Raw genomic sequence first — 10,916 nt, 5'->3', positions numbered from 1 at the left:
CGCACCGAAGGGACGGTCACTGGCTTTCTGGGTGGCAGTCAGGGCCAGCGAGCAGGACCCGCAGACCCAGCGTGTGGCCCACTTGGGACGTGAAGATGCCCCTTGGATGAGCCGTGGGCATCCCCGTGAGTGCAGCCCGGGGGTGGCAGCTGGGCCCCATTCTCCTGTGACCGTGCTCAGGCCACCTTCCAGAGCAGGAAGGAGCTCGGTGAGGGAGGCACTGTCCAGGCCCCCAGGGTGCAGCCATGTCCTCCCTCTAATGCACTGGCTGTGCACTTGGGGCTCTGTGGGCGTCCTGCTGTCAGACGGTCCCTGGGAACAGCGCCACGTCGGGACCCTCCCTCGGTCCTGACGCGCGTGGCAGGTGCCACCGGGTTTTTAGCTCCGTCAGTGAGACAGGACTGGTTCCTGCGTAACCTGGATATTGAGAAGCATCAGCTCTTGCATGACGGGGAAGGTCAGGCCCACCTGGAAACCATCCAGCACCACGGTGTTTTCTTTCATGAAGTGAGCATAGCAGATGGCCCGCTGGGCGTGTGATCTGAGGTCGCCGTAAGATGGGGACAGAAAGCAGGTGAGCAGGCTCCGCCGTTACTGACCCGACCTGAACCCCAAACAGCTGCCTGTGTTGTGCTTACCTGGCGTCTCTGTCCCAAGGGGAGGCAGGGGGGAGGGGGCGTGGGTCAGGGGAGCAGGTGCGTGGCTGGTGGAGAGCCAGTGATTGTGTGCTGTGCCTCTCTGATCAGACTGAAGAGCTGGAGGGAACCCCTGAGTGTCCAGGACATGCAAGGGGGGGCCTCTGCATGGCTGCATACATCCCAGGTGCCAGGCAGGGTGGTCCACGGGGGACCATGCATGTGCCCTGCACCCTCCCACCATACCCCTGCCAGACTGGAGTCCGCTGGCGTCCTCTCTCTTATTCCAAGGGAGGAAATGCAGCAGGCCAAGCGGTGTGTTCTCCGGGAGTTGCCGTCCTGGGATTTTGTGTGAGCCACATCCAAGGGACACGTGCCCACTGTGTCCACTCGAGGATGGTCTTTGCGAAATTAGGTGTTCGCTATTCTTGATGTAAACATTCGTTTTATCTGTGCCGACAGGTGGTTCTCCCCTAGGCCACGCCCTCTTCTCTGACTTGGTGCTTTTGGTGCCATTTCATTTGCAAGTTCTTTGTAGCCCTTGGACGTTTTCTGTTTGTGTTTTGTAACGGTGCAGGTGCACACGGCAGGTTGTAATCGGTCCTCTGGATCAGAGGCTCCTCCCCGGCACGAGTGCAAGCCTTGAGGCTTGAGGCTTGATGCTTGTCCTTGTTCTACTTAGCTGGGGAGCCTGCTCGTTCTGTCCCAGGCCCCTGCTCACTCTCCAGCGAAGACTGAAGCTTATGTGGTTTGCCTTGGCGAACATCTCCTCCCTGACGGCGTGTCCGGGTCGCCACCGTGAGGAACGGCAGAGCTCCTCAGAGTCTCGGCCGTGGATGGGGCTGCAAGGAGGGGCGGGCGTGGGACTTGGAGCCCCGGCTTGGAGCCTGCTCTCGTTCTCTGGAGGGTACCCTGGGGACAGGTGGGCAGTGTCGCCATCCCCCTCCTAGCCTGGGGGGGGTTGTGGGATGCACCGGACCCACCTGCCTTCTGGGTGGAAGATCTGCCGGCTGAGCTTTGTAAGACTCGCGGGTTTCGAGACTGCATAGGACTTTTCCTTTTGCTCCTCCGACACACACACGCTTCCAGGCAGCCAACTGAAAACTAATGAATAGACTTTACGGTACTCTCATTTCCCTCCTGATTTTCCCTGTTGTGCTGTTGCAGTACGGGGTGCATTTGTTACCCTGGGTGAGCGAATACCGATACATTTACCAACGGAAGCCCACAGTTGATATTAGGTTTCGCTCTTGGTGCTGCCCATTCTGTGGGTTTGGACAAATGGGTCACACATGTCCACCATTAGAGGATCGCACAGACTGTATTCACGAAACATTGTCTGTGCTCTGCGTGTCCCCCCCCCCCCGACCCCCAGCCCCCACCGCGGGCCACCACCCATCTCCTTATGGCCGGCACAGTCTTGCCTTCCCCGGAATGGCAGAGTTGCAATCGCACAGCCTTTCTCCCTGGCGTCCTTGTCTTGGTGATCGGCATTTGAGTTTCCTCTGGATCTTTCCTTTTTTTAATAATGTTCCCTGGCCTGGAATCCAGATAGCGATTTTTCAAAGACGGGAGCCCGGATTCCTTGCACGGCCTTGCCAGGTGTCCCGTAGAGTGGCGCACCGGGCCCCCAGGTGCTGCATGGACACTGCCACATGCAGACGTGACCACCGAGCCCCGCGCTCCGTGGGCCTGCCTGGCCGGCTGTCCCCACCCTGTAGGCACTGGTCTGTAACTTCCCCTATTTCCAGAGACATTTTTTTTTTGTTTGTTTTCGTTTTGTTTTATATTTATTGGTTCACGTATTTCCTCCTCCACTCATCGAGCTTTGATATACACGTGTGTGGACCTGAGGACACGCGTGTCATAAGGATGTGCCTCTGTTTCCAGGGGTGTGGGTCAGGGCAGGGAAGCCATTGTGGTGCTGGGCAGAGAGGGGCTGTGTGTGGGGAGGGGGTGCAGGTGGGGAGAGGGTCGGTGCCACGGGACAGGGCCCCGCCCCAGACGAGTATATGAGTCAGCCTTCTGCTGGAGCGATGTATGTCCCAGACGAATGAATGACCATGTGTCATGTTCCCTGAGGGACTTCGGAAGATAAGCAACAGTTATAAATAGTCTGCATGGCTAGAGCCAAGGTCATGCTGCCACCCACTGTAGGCCACAAGGACAATTCGTCAGATCCCTGGGGGTCTCTCCCTTCCTGTGCACGTTTTTGCTTTGAGGATGGGGGTACCGGGGGCACCGGGGGAGGAGAGCTAAATCCTGCTGGCAGGTGCCAAGATCCTGGCCTCCCAGGACCGCACGAGGCAGGGGTGATCCTCTCACCCTCCAAGAGCCCTGTCTGCCCAGGGATGGTCCCTGCTCCCGGAGTATGAGAGCCTGGCCTGTGCTGGCCTGTTCTGAGCACCCACACTCTGCCTACCTCCCCCGCTCAGATGAGGGGACCGAGCCCCAGAGCCACTCATCTGCTTTCTGTCCTACTTTTGGAAAGAGTTCTAGAAAAGGCGGTCTACTTTGTAAGGAATACGAGCACTGGGTGTGGTTGTGGGGGTGGCTTGAAGACCACCAGGCAGGGCCCCCACCTCCTTGTGGTGGTGCTCCCCAGTTCCTAGCCTGGGAGTCCACTGGTCCTTTGAAATTGAAGAGAAAATTCTGTGCATGAGCACAGGGCGTTTCTCTTGGGGAAGGCTCCAGGGTTTGCAGGAAATTCTGGGAAGGGAGCTGGACTCTGTAAAAGTGAGGAAAAATCTGGATTCTCATAACTGCAGGTCTTGTCTGTCTCTGATGCTGGAACTCTGCGGCCGTGAGCGGCGTCAGGCAGGGCAGCTCTGGGGCCGTGCCTGAGTGGACATCGTGTGGAGTTTCCCTGGGAGCCCCTCTGCTTACCCTGTGCCTTCTCATTGTAGGTGGTGACTCGCCGCTGTGCGCAGGTGTACCTGGGACAGGTGAGTCCTCGCCGTTTCGTGGGGGTCTCGGCTTATCATGTGGGATGTCTCTCTCTTGATGTGGGGCCCTCTTTGGGGCTGTCAGGCTCCCTCTGGACCTCAGACGGGACCTGCTGCACTCACAGAGCCTCTGCACGGACCCCGGGCCTCAAGTACTCACCTTTGCACATTTTCCTTAGTGACCAGAGTCACACCTGCCTTTGCAATATCTGCCTTTCAGATCGCAAATGTCAGGGGTCCCTGTGCTCAGCCTGGGTTTCCTTCTCTGTGATGGAAGATGTCTCAGTCCATTTTCTTAGGGGTAGAATGTGGGCCCCAAGGTGCTCGAGTCGCAGGACGTCCGTGTGCAGCGTGGTGCTGTGGCGTCCGTGTGCAGCATGGTGCTGTGGTGGCCGTGTTGCACAGCGTCTGTGTGCGTCGTGGTGCCGTAGCAGCCATGTCACAGAGCGTCTGTGTGCGTCGTGGTGCTGTGGCGGCCGTGTCGCAGGGTGTCTGTGTGCGTCGTGGTGCCGTGGCGGCCATATCGCAGGGCGTCCGTGTGTGTCGTGGTGCCGTGGGGGCCGTGTCGCATGGCGTCCATGTGCGTCGTGGTGCCGTGGAGGCTGTGTTGCAGGGCGTCAGTGTGCGTCGTGGTGCCGTGGCGGCCGTGTCGCAGGGCGTCGGTGTGCGTCGTGGTGCCGTGGCGCAGGGTGTCCGTGTGCAGCGTGGTGCCGTGGCGGCCGTGTTGCATGGCGTCGGTGTGCGTTGTGGTGCTGTGGCGGCCGTGGCGCAGGGCGTCGGTGTGCGTCATGGTGCCATGGCGGCTGTGTCGCAGGGTGTCTGTGTGTAGCGTGGTGCCGTGGCTCAGGGCGTCCGTGTGCAACGTGGTGCCGTGGCGGCCGTGTTGCACGGCGTCGGTGTGCGTTGTGGTGCTGTGGCGGCCGTGTCACAAGGTGTCTATGTGTAGCGTGGTGCTGTGGTGGCCGTGTCACAGAGCGTCCGTGTGCATCGTGGTGCCGTGGAGGCCGTGTCGAGGGCGTCCGTGTGCAGCATGGTGCCGTGGCGGCCGTGTTGCAGGGCGTCTGCGTGCAGCATGGTGCCGTGGCGGCCGTGTTGCAGGGCGTCTGTGTTGCAGGGCGTCCGTGTGCAGTGTGGTGCCGTGGCGGCCGTGTCGCAGAGCGTCCGTGTGCGTCGTGGTGTCGTGGGGGCCGTGTTGCGGGGCATCGGTGTGCGTCGTGGTGCCGTGGCGGCCGTGTCGCAGGGTGTCTGTGTGCGTCGTGGTGCCGTGGAGGCCGTGTCGCAGGGCGTCGGTGTGTGTCGTGGTGCCATGGAGGCCGTGTCACAGGGCGTCCGTGTGCAGCGTGGTGCTGTGGCGGCCGTGTCGCAGGGCGTCCGTGTGTAGTGTGGTGCCGTGGTGGCCGTGTCGCAGGGTGTGTGTGTGTGTCGTGGTGCCGTGTACCTGTATCACAGGGCGTCTATGTGGACGTGGGTCTCATGAAGACCTTCCCCAAGGAGGCCTTGCTCATGAATGGGAAAGTGAGTGGCAGGGTTCAGATGGCAGGTGCCCTTTGGCCAGTCTGTGCATCCCTGGGCCCCGTGTCCTCTGTGTGCCTGTGGCCCTCCCACTCCGCGCTCTGTCTTTGGTGCTTGTGGTGACTTATCAGTCTTCAGGTGTGGGAGCAGGTGGCCTCCTTCCCGTCCACCTCAGGCTTTCGGCTCTGGGCCGTGAGTACCCCCTTCTGCACATCTTGCGGCCCTCTGACCCGGCCGCCGTCTGCTCGCTCTGGTTCCAGGGCTTCTCCCTGACGGGGCGTTCACCGGCTCTGCAGGTGTCTCGAGTACCGGGAGCCCTTCCGAGAGGTTCTGGAATAGCCTCATCTTGGCTTGTTCTGACTGTGAGCTGCCGGGTCTGTTCCTGGGGCAGATTGGCGTGGGCGGCCATGGGCCGTGCCGGCAGGACCTGGCCACATCCGGGGGCTGAAATGACCTCATGCTCTGCCTGGGTTGGTGTCTGTGGGGCAGCGGTGCCTTTGGACCGTGTGGGGCCTTTGGGACACAGGAGGGCAGACAGCTCCGTGTGGTCGTCATGCTATGAACGCGTGGCTGTCACCTCGATGACCATTGTTCTAGAACTTTTCTGGTGCCTAGCCTTCTTCTGTTTATTGCAGGGGCTTTAAAAAGTGGGGAGTCACGCCGGATCCATCTCCAGACTAAAGCCACCAGGCAGTGGGTCCAGGAGGCGAACCTCCCTTTGTAAATGTTAGCTTAGCTGATGAGATGTGCACACAAGCTGCGTTTCCCAGGGGCCGGCATGGACAGGAAACCGGGACAGTCGGCATGCACCTCGTCATCGAGGAGGGAAGCAGGGACCGGCGGAGAATGTGCGCATGGAGGGGTCATGCAGGGTGTGGGCTGTGGTTGGGGGTGTGTCCTGAGCTGCGACTGCCCCGCAGACGTCCCACCTGCACCCGAGTGCGGGGCAGTGACCGCCTGAGAGGGAAGTCGGATGCCACTCTGGAGGGCAGCCTCGCCGGGACCTTCGGCTTTTTCTGGCTCTGCCCATCGATAGTCGATACGGTGTTGAGGCTAGAGAAGCATGACGGTGGCTTTGTTGTCTGTTGGCTTCGCGCTGGGATGGCCCCTGAGGAGCAGGGTCTGCTGGGTTATGACAGGTAGTGGATCCCTCGTGGTGGGGAGCGGTGGTCGGGCCCTCCCAGGCCAAGTTGTGCCTCTGTTCTAAGTGTTTCTGCAGACGCATACGTGTGTGCATATCGACCACGCGTGCTCACATGCACACACAAGTGCAGAACACGTTAGTGATTGCGAGCACGGGGCCAGCATCAGGTCGGGGTCCATCCAGGTCACGATACCTGGAGACCTGTGTGACCTCGCATGGAGCTGTCTCGCGTCTGGGCCCCACTTCCCTCTTCTGTACGTGGGGACGCTGCCACCTCCCTGGCAGGTGCCGTGAGGAGCGGATGGATTAGTGCGTGGACAGTCTGGGCACTGGCTGCGGCACACTGGAGAGACACCAGGTGGGGAAGAGCCTTCTTCGTGGGGCGAATGCGAGGGGCAGCCAGGGTCTCCCGGTGCCCGCGGCCTCTGCGGGTTTGTTTGGTTTTGACCATTGTTCTCTTGCCATCTGGTCGGGGAGAACCGGTTTGATCGGTTCCAGAGTGTGCCATCTGCTCCGCGAGGGTGAAGGAGGGACCTCTTCCTCCTGAGCACCCCCGGGAGACGGCGAGGGAGCCCCAGCTGGCAGGGGGCTTGAGGGCCTGTCTGCGGCGGGCCTCACGGAGGGCTGGACGTGCGTCGCGGCAATGACCGATGCTCCGGGCAGAGTGTCGGTGCCTTCTGTCTTGCCCTTCGTTGACTGTCACTGTCCATCCCGGAGGGCAGGTTCATACCAGTGCAGGAGCGGACCTGCACACTCCCCGGGCGCACCTGTGGCTTTCCCTGGGACACCCCTCAGTCTAGCAGGTGTGGACTCCCTGTGTGGCCAGGGGTCCTGGGCAGCACACAGCGGCCTTGGCCCAGGGATGGCCTGAGCAGCCAGCGTGGCGACCCTGAGTCGGAGAAGTTCGTTCTTTCAGAGTGGCGTCTGTCCTTGCAAGAGGCCATGTCCCCGCCTGGCGGTGGCCATGTGTGTGGGCACTCCAGGTGGCACCGGAGCCCGCTGGGGACGCAGGTGCGAGCCCTCACCTGGCTGCCGGCGCTCGCACCCAGATTGTTTTTGCTTGGCTATTGTGATTTCTCCTGCTGGAGGAGACGGGGTATAGAATCGCTTCTGAAATTTGAGTCGGACGTTCACGGAGCTTCTACGGCTGTACTCTTTGTTTAATGAGGGTGAAGACAATGGGTGGTTTCTGTCGCAGGTGACATTAGGCGTCAGGTTACACAGACTGAGGCCAGAGTTTCCAGTCTGGGTCCTGTTAGCTTCACCTGTACGTGCGCGTGGGGACGTCGGGACCTTGTCCAGCATGGTTTGCTTAAACTCACAGAGTTGGAGGAAGTGATCGTGAGTGGTGAGGTTGACACAGCACAGTGTGACTGTTGAGGACATGTGCCCCTGAGCAAACAATGTCTGTGTCACGTTCTTTCCCAGGGGCCATGACGGGATCTCCCAAAGGAATTGGATTATTTTGGAAAGACTGCCCATCGAATCGTACGCTTGGAAGTTTGAGATAGACGGAAAGGAATCCCCTTTAATAATGCTCCCTTTACCTGACTGCAGAATTAGGTAGCCACGACAAAGTTCAGGCTTTCCACCTGTCAAAGATTGGGTGGGAGTCTTTGCCTAGAAGGTTCACTGGAGCACCTGGAAGAGCTCGGCCTCCGCCGCCAGCCCCGGTCCACGGCGGCCTCTGTGCGAATTCTTGTCCTCGTCCTCAGGAAGTGCAGGTCTGTGGTTGGGTGTGGATTATTCCTGCTCATGGACTGTTCCCACGCTGCAGGACACGTCAGAATGCAGATGCAGATCTGCACCAGCACGGCAGGGTCTTAGCCGAATGATAGCCTCTGTTTCTGGAAGTCACACGCTCCGGGAACGTGTGCATGCACAGCTGTGTCTGCACCCACGGCTGGCCCGCCAGGGTCTGTGCACCTCACACGAGCGTCCTTCACCTTGTCCCAATGACGTTGCTTTGCTTCAGGCGGCAGAGACTTGCAAACATCCTTGTTCTGTAATCCTCCCATCTTCAGGAAGCAGAGAAAAGTCTCCGGAGTCCTGCTAGATTGTAGTCAAGCCTTCCACTTGCTCAAACTTAACACCTATGGTTTTGGTAAAAGCCAAGTGAGACCCAGAAATAAAAACACACAATGCTGCATTCCCAGACTTTCACCTTGAAACTTCAGTGATCCAAGAGCCATGCTCCAGTTCAGAAATGGGGCATCAGAGGAGCCCCTGAAGGATCCCCTTTTAAAGGGACACATGGAGTGGATGGCATGAGGGAAACAGGCTCGGTGAGCACACCAGGAGTTGGGCAAGAGCAGGCCAAGGTCACATAGCTGGAAAGGGGGGGGGGGTGTGAGGCCGGCGCTCGTGGTGTCCGCATCCTCTCCCTGTGGCTGCTGGAGCACTTGCCATTGCTCCTCAGAGCCTCAGGCTGCCTTTCCCTGGTGCTGCCCATACCCGGCTCTGTGTCTTCTCAGCACGGCAGTGGAGTGTCCCGGTATTATGACTTGAGGCAGAGTGGGGAGTGTTTAAGAAATGCTGAATGCACCTGAGTGGAGCCGTGTTCCCCAGGTTCCCTGTGGTCATGATCCGGACGCAGGCTGAGCTGAGCTCCCTGCGCTGGGGCAATGCAGGTTGCGACTGTGCTTCCCACAGTCCTCAGGGTCCTTTGTGAGGGTTGGGATCGGAATTAAGGTGTGCGGGCCCCGGGCGATGATGTTGGAAGCCAGGATCCCAAACTTTGCTCAGATTCCCTTTCTCATAACAGTGCATTTCACCCCCTCTGTTGACCTGCTCTTGAAGGGAGCAAAGCAAGTGTGGATGGGGGCAGCCCATGGGCCGCTTTCATGCACAGATCACAATGGGCTTCTGGGGTAAGGCAGTGATTTACAGTGGAAAGGAGCACAGACATGGAGTGTGCACCTGCGGGGTGGGGGTGATGACCTGTGTGCCTCCCCAGATTCCCATCTGCCAGAAACCCGGGATGTGGCTAGTTTGGAACGTGGATGTGGGGAGGTCGGGCTGGACTTGTGTCCTCGCGAGCTGAGTGGAGGATGTGGACGCGCGCGGGGTCGGCTTAGGGACGGGAGGTGGCGGCTGGAGAGGTGCGTCCAGCCCGGAGCCCGAAGAGGCTAGCAGGACCCTCCCGCAGCCTCAGAGGGCACGCGGCCCCTCAGCCTTCGTGTCTGTGTGGCTGCCCAGGGGGCAGTGCGTGGGGCCCCTCCCTCCACCTCTTTCAAGTCGCTTAGCGCCCCCCTCCCCCCGGCACTTCTGGGACTGGGTTTGGCCACAGTCCTGGGATGGGGCCATCCTGGGGCGCAAGCGCACTCAGTGGTGCCTGGCGGGGCTGGCCATGGACCACGTGGGCTGGACAGACATTGCAGACGTGTGGGGGAACGGGGAGGCTGTTGGTGGAAATCGTTTCAAGGAGGTGCTCTGAAGGGCTTGGGGCTCGGGCAAGGCTGGGAACCCAAGGCCCCTGGAGCTCTCCAGGGAGGGCTTTCGAAGCCCACGCTGCTGACCGGTCGTGGGTAAGAGGCGGCACGGGGTGGGGGGGACCCTCTTCCGTTGACCTTTGCCCCAGGTCTCTGTCTGCAGCTGCTGGCAGGGCCGCCCCTGGGGCCGTCTCCAAAACCTGGTGCGTAGGTAGATTTCTCCGGAAATCCGGGGCCCCTGCCCCACCCCGTTCTAACCACAGGCCAGACTTTGGTCCACACTTGCTTTGATTTCACCATTCCCTCCTGCACCTAAAATAACATCCGGGCCTTCGGCTTTTTCACCCTTGGCAGGGAGAGATGGCCTGCGTTTCCGGGAAAGGCGGCCTGGTGTCCGTCGCCCACGTGGGAAGTCCAGGTTGGCAAATAGGAGCCTCGCTTCGCAGACCCTTTGAGGAAGAGGGACAGCCCTCCACGGATTCAAACCACCCCCCCCATGCTGAGCCTCCCCCAGTAAGCCTGGCTTGGAAGCAGGGCCGAGCTAGATGTGGCTGGTGGGCCAGGCCACAGGTGGAGGGACACAGGCAGGGGACACGTTGGTCTGGTGTCAGCTTACCTCCCGCGGGGAGCACGGAGCCTGGTTAATGATTAACACCCACGCTGGCTGCAGGCCGGTCACCCCGGGGAAGGCTGGCCCGGGTCTGTTTCTGTGCCGTGTGCCAGGCCGGCGTCCCCTCGGCACAGCGCAGTCAGCCGCATGGTGCACACGGGCTCAGTGCGCTGAGCTCCCACCCCCGGGCCTCGAACTGCGAGGTGGGCTTGGGGCTGCTGCTTGGGGCCACCCAGGCCCGGCCCTCGGTGTTGACCGAGGCGCCTCCAGCCAGCGTTCACGGCACGATAGGCAGCTTCTCTCCTGGGCAAGGGCCTGAGGAAATGTTTTCCAGGGAATGAGTGTCCTCAGGTCCAAAGGCTGGAATCTGCCGCGGAGAAGAAGGTTCTGGTTGAGTGTTATTTTTTTTTTTCTCTGATGGTGTGGATTCTATAGCAATCACAGGCTGTGAGTGTGGGGAGCACCCTTGGAGGTGGTGGGTGTGTGGGAATCGGGGGAAGTGGCAGTTAACTGCGGAAGGGGAGACTGAGCACTTATATTTTAATGCTGAGTTAGGACAGAGTAACAACATTCTGATACGGTTTATGTTGCCTGAGTGTGTTTTTACCTGCAGGAGGGGTAATCATTAAAAGAAACGCA

The sequence above is a fragment of the Ursus maritimus genome, unplaced genomic scaffold, assembly GCF_017311325.1.
Source record: "Ursus maritimus isolate PB19 unplaced genomic scaffold, ASM1731132v1 scaffold_3, whole genome shotgun sequence".
Lineage (NCBI taxonomy): Eukaryota > Metazoa > Chordata > Mammalia > Carnivora > Ursidae > Ursus > Ursus maritimus.
This window is presented reverse-complemented; position numbering follows the sequence as displayed.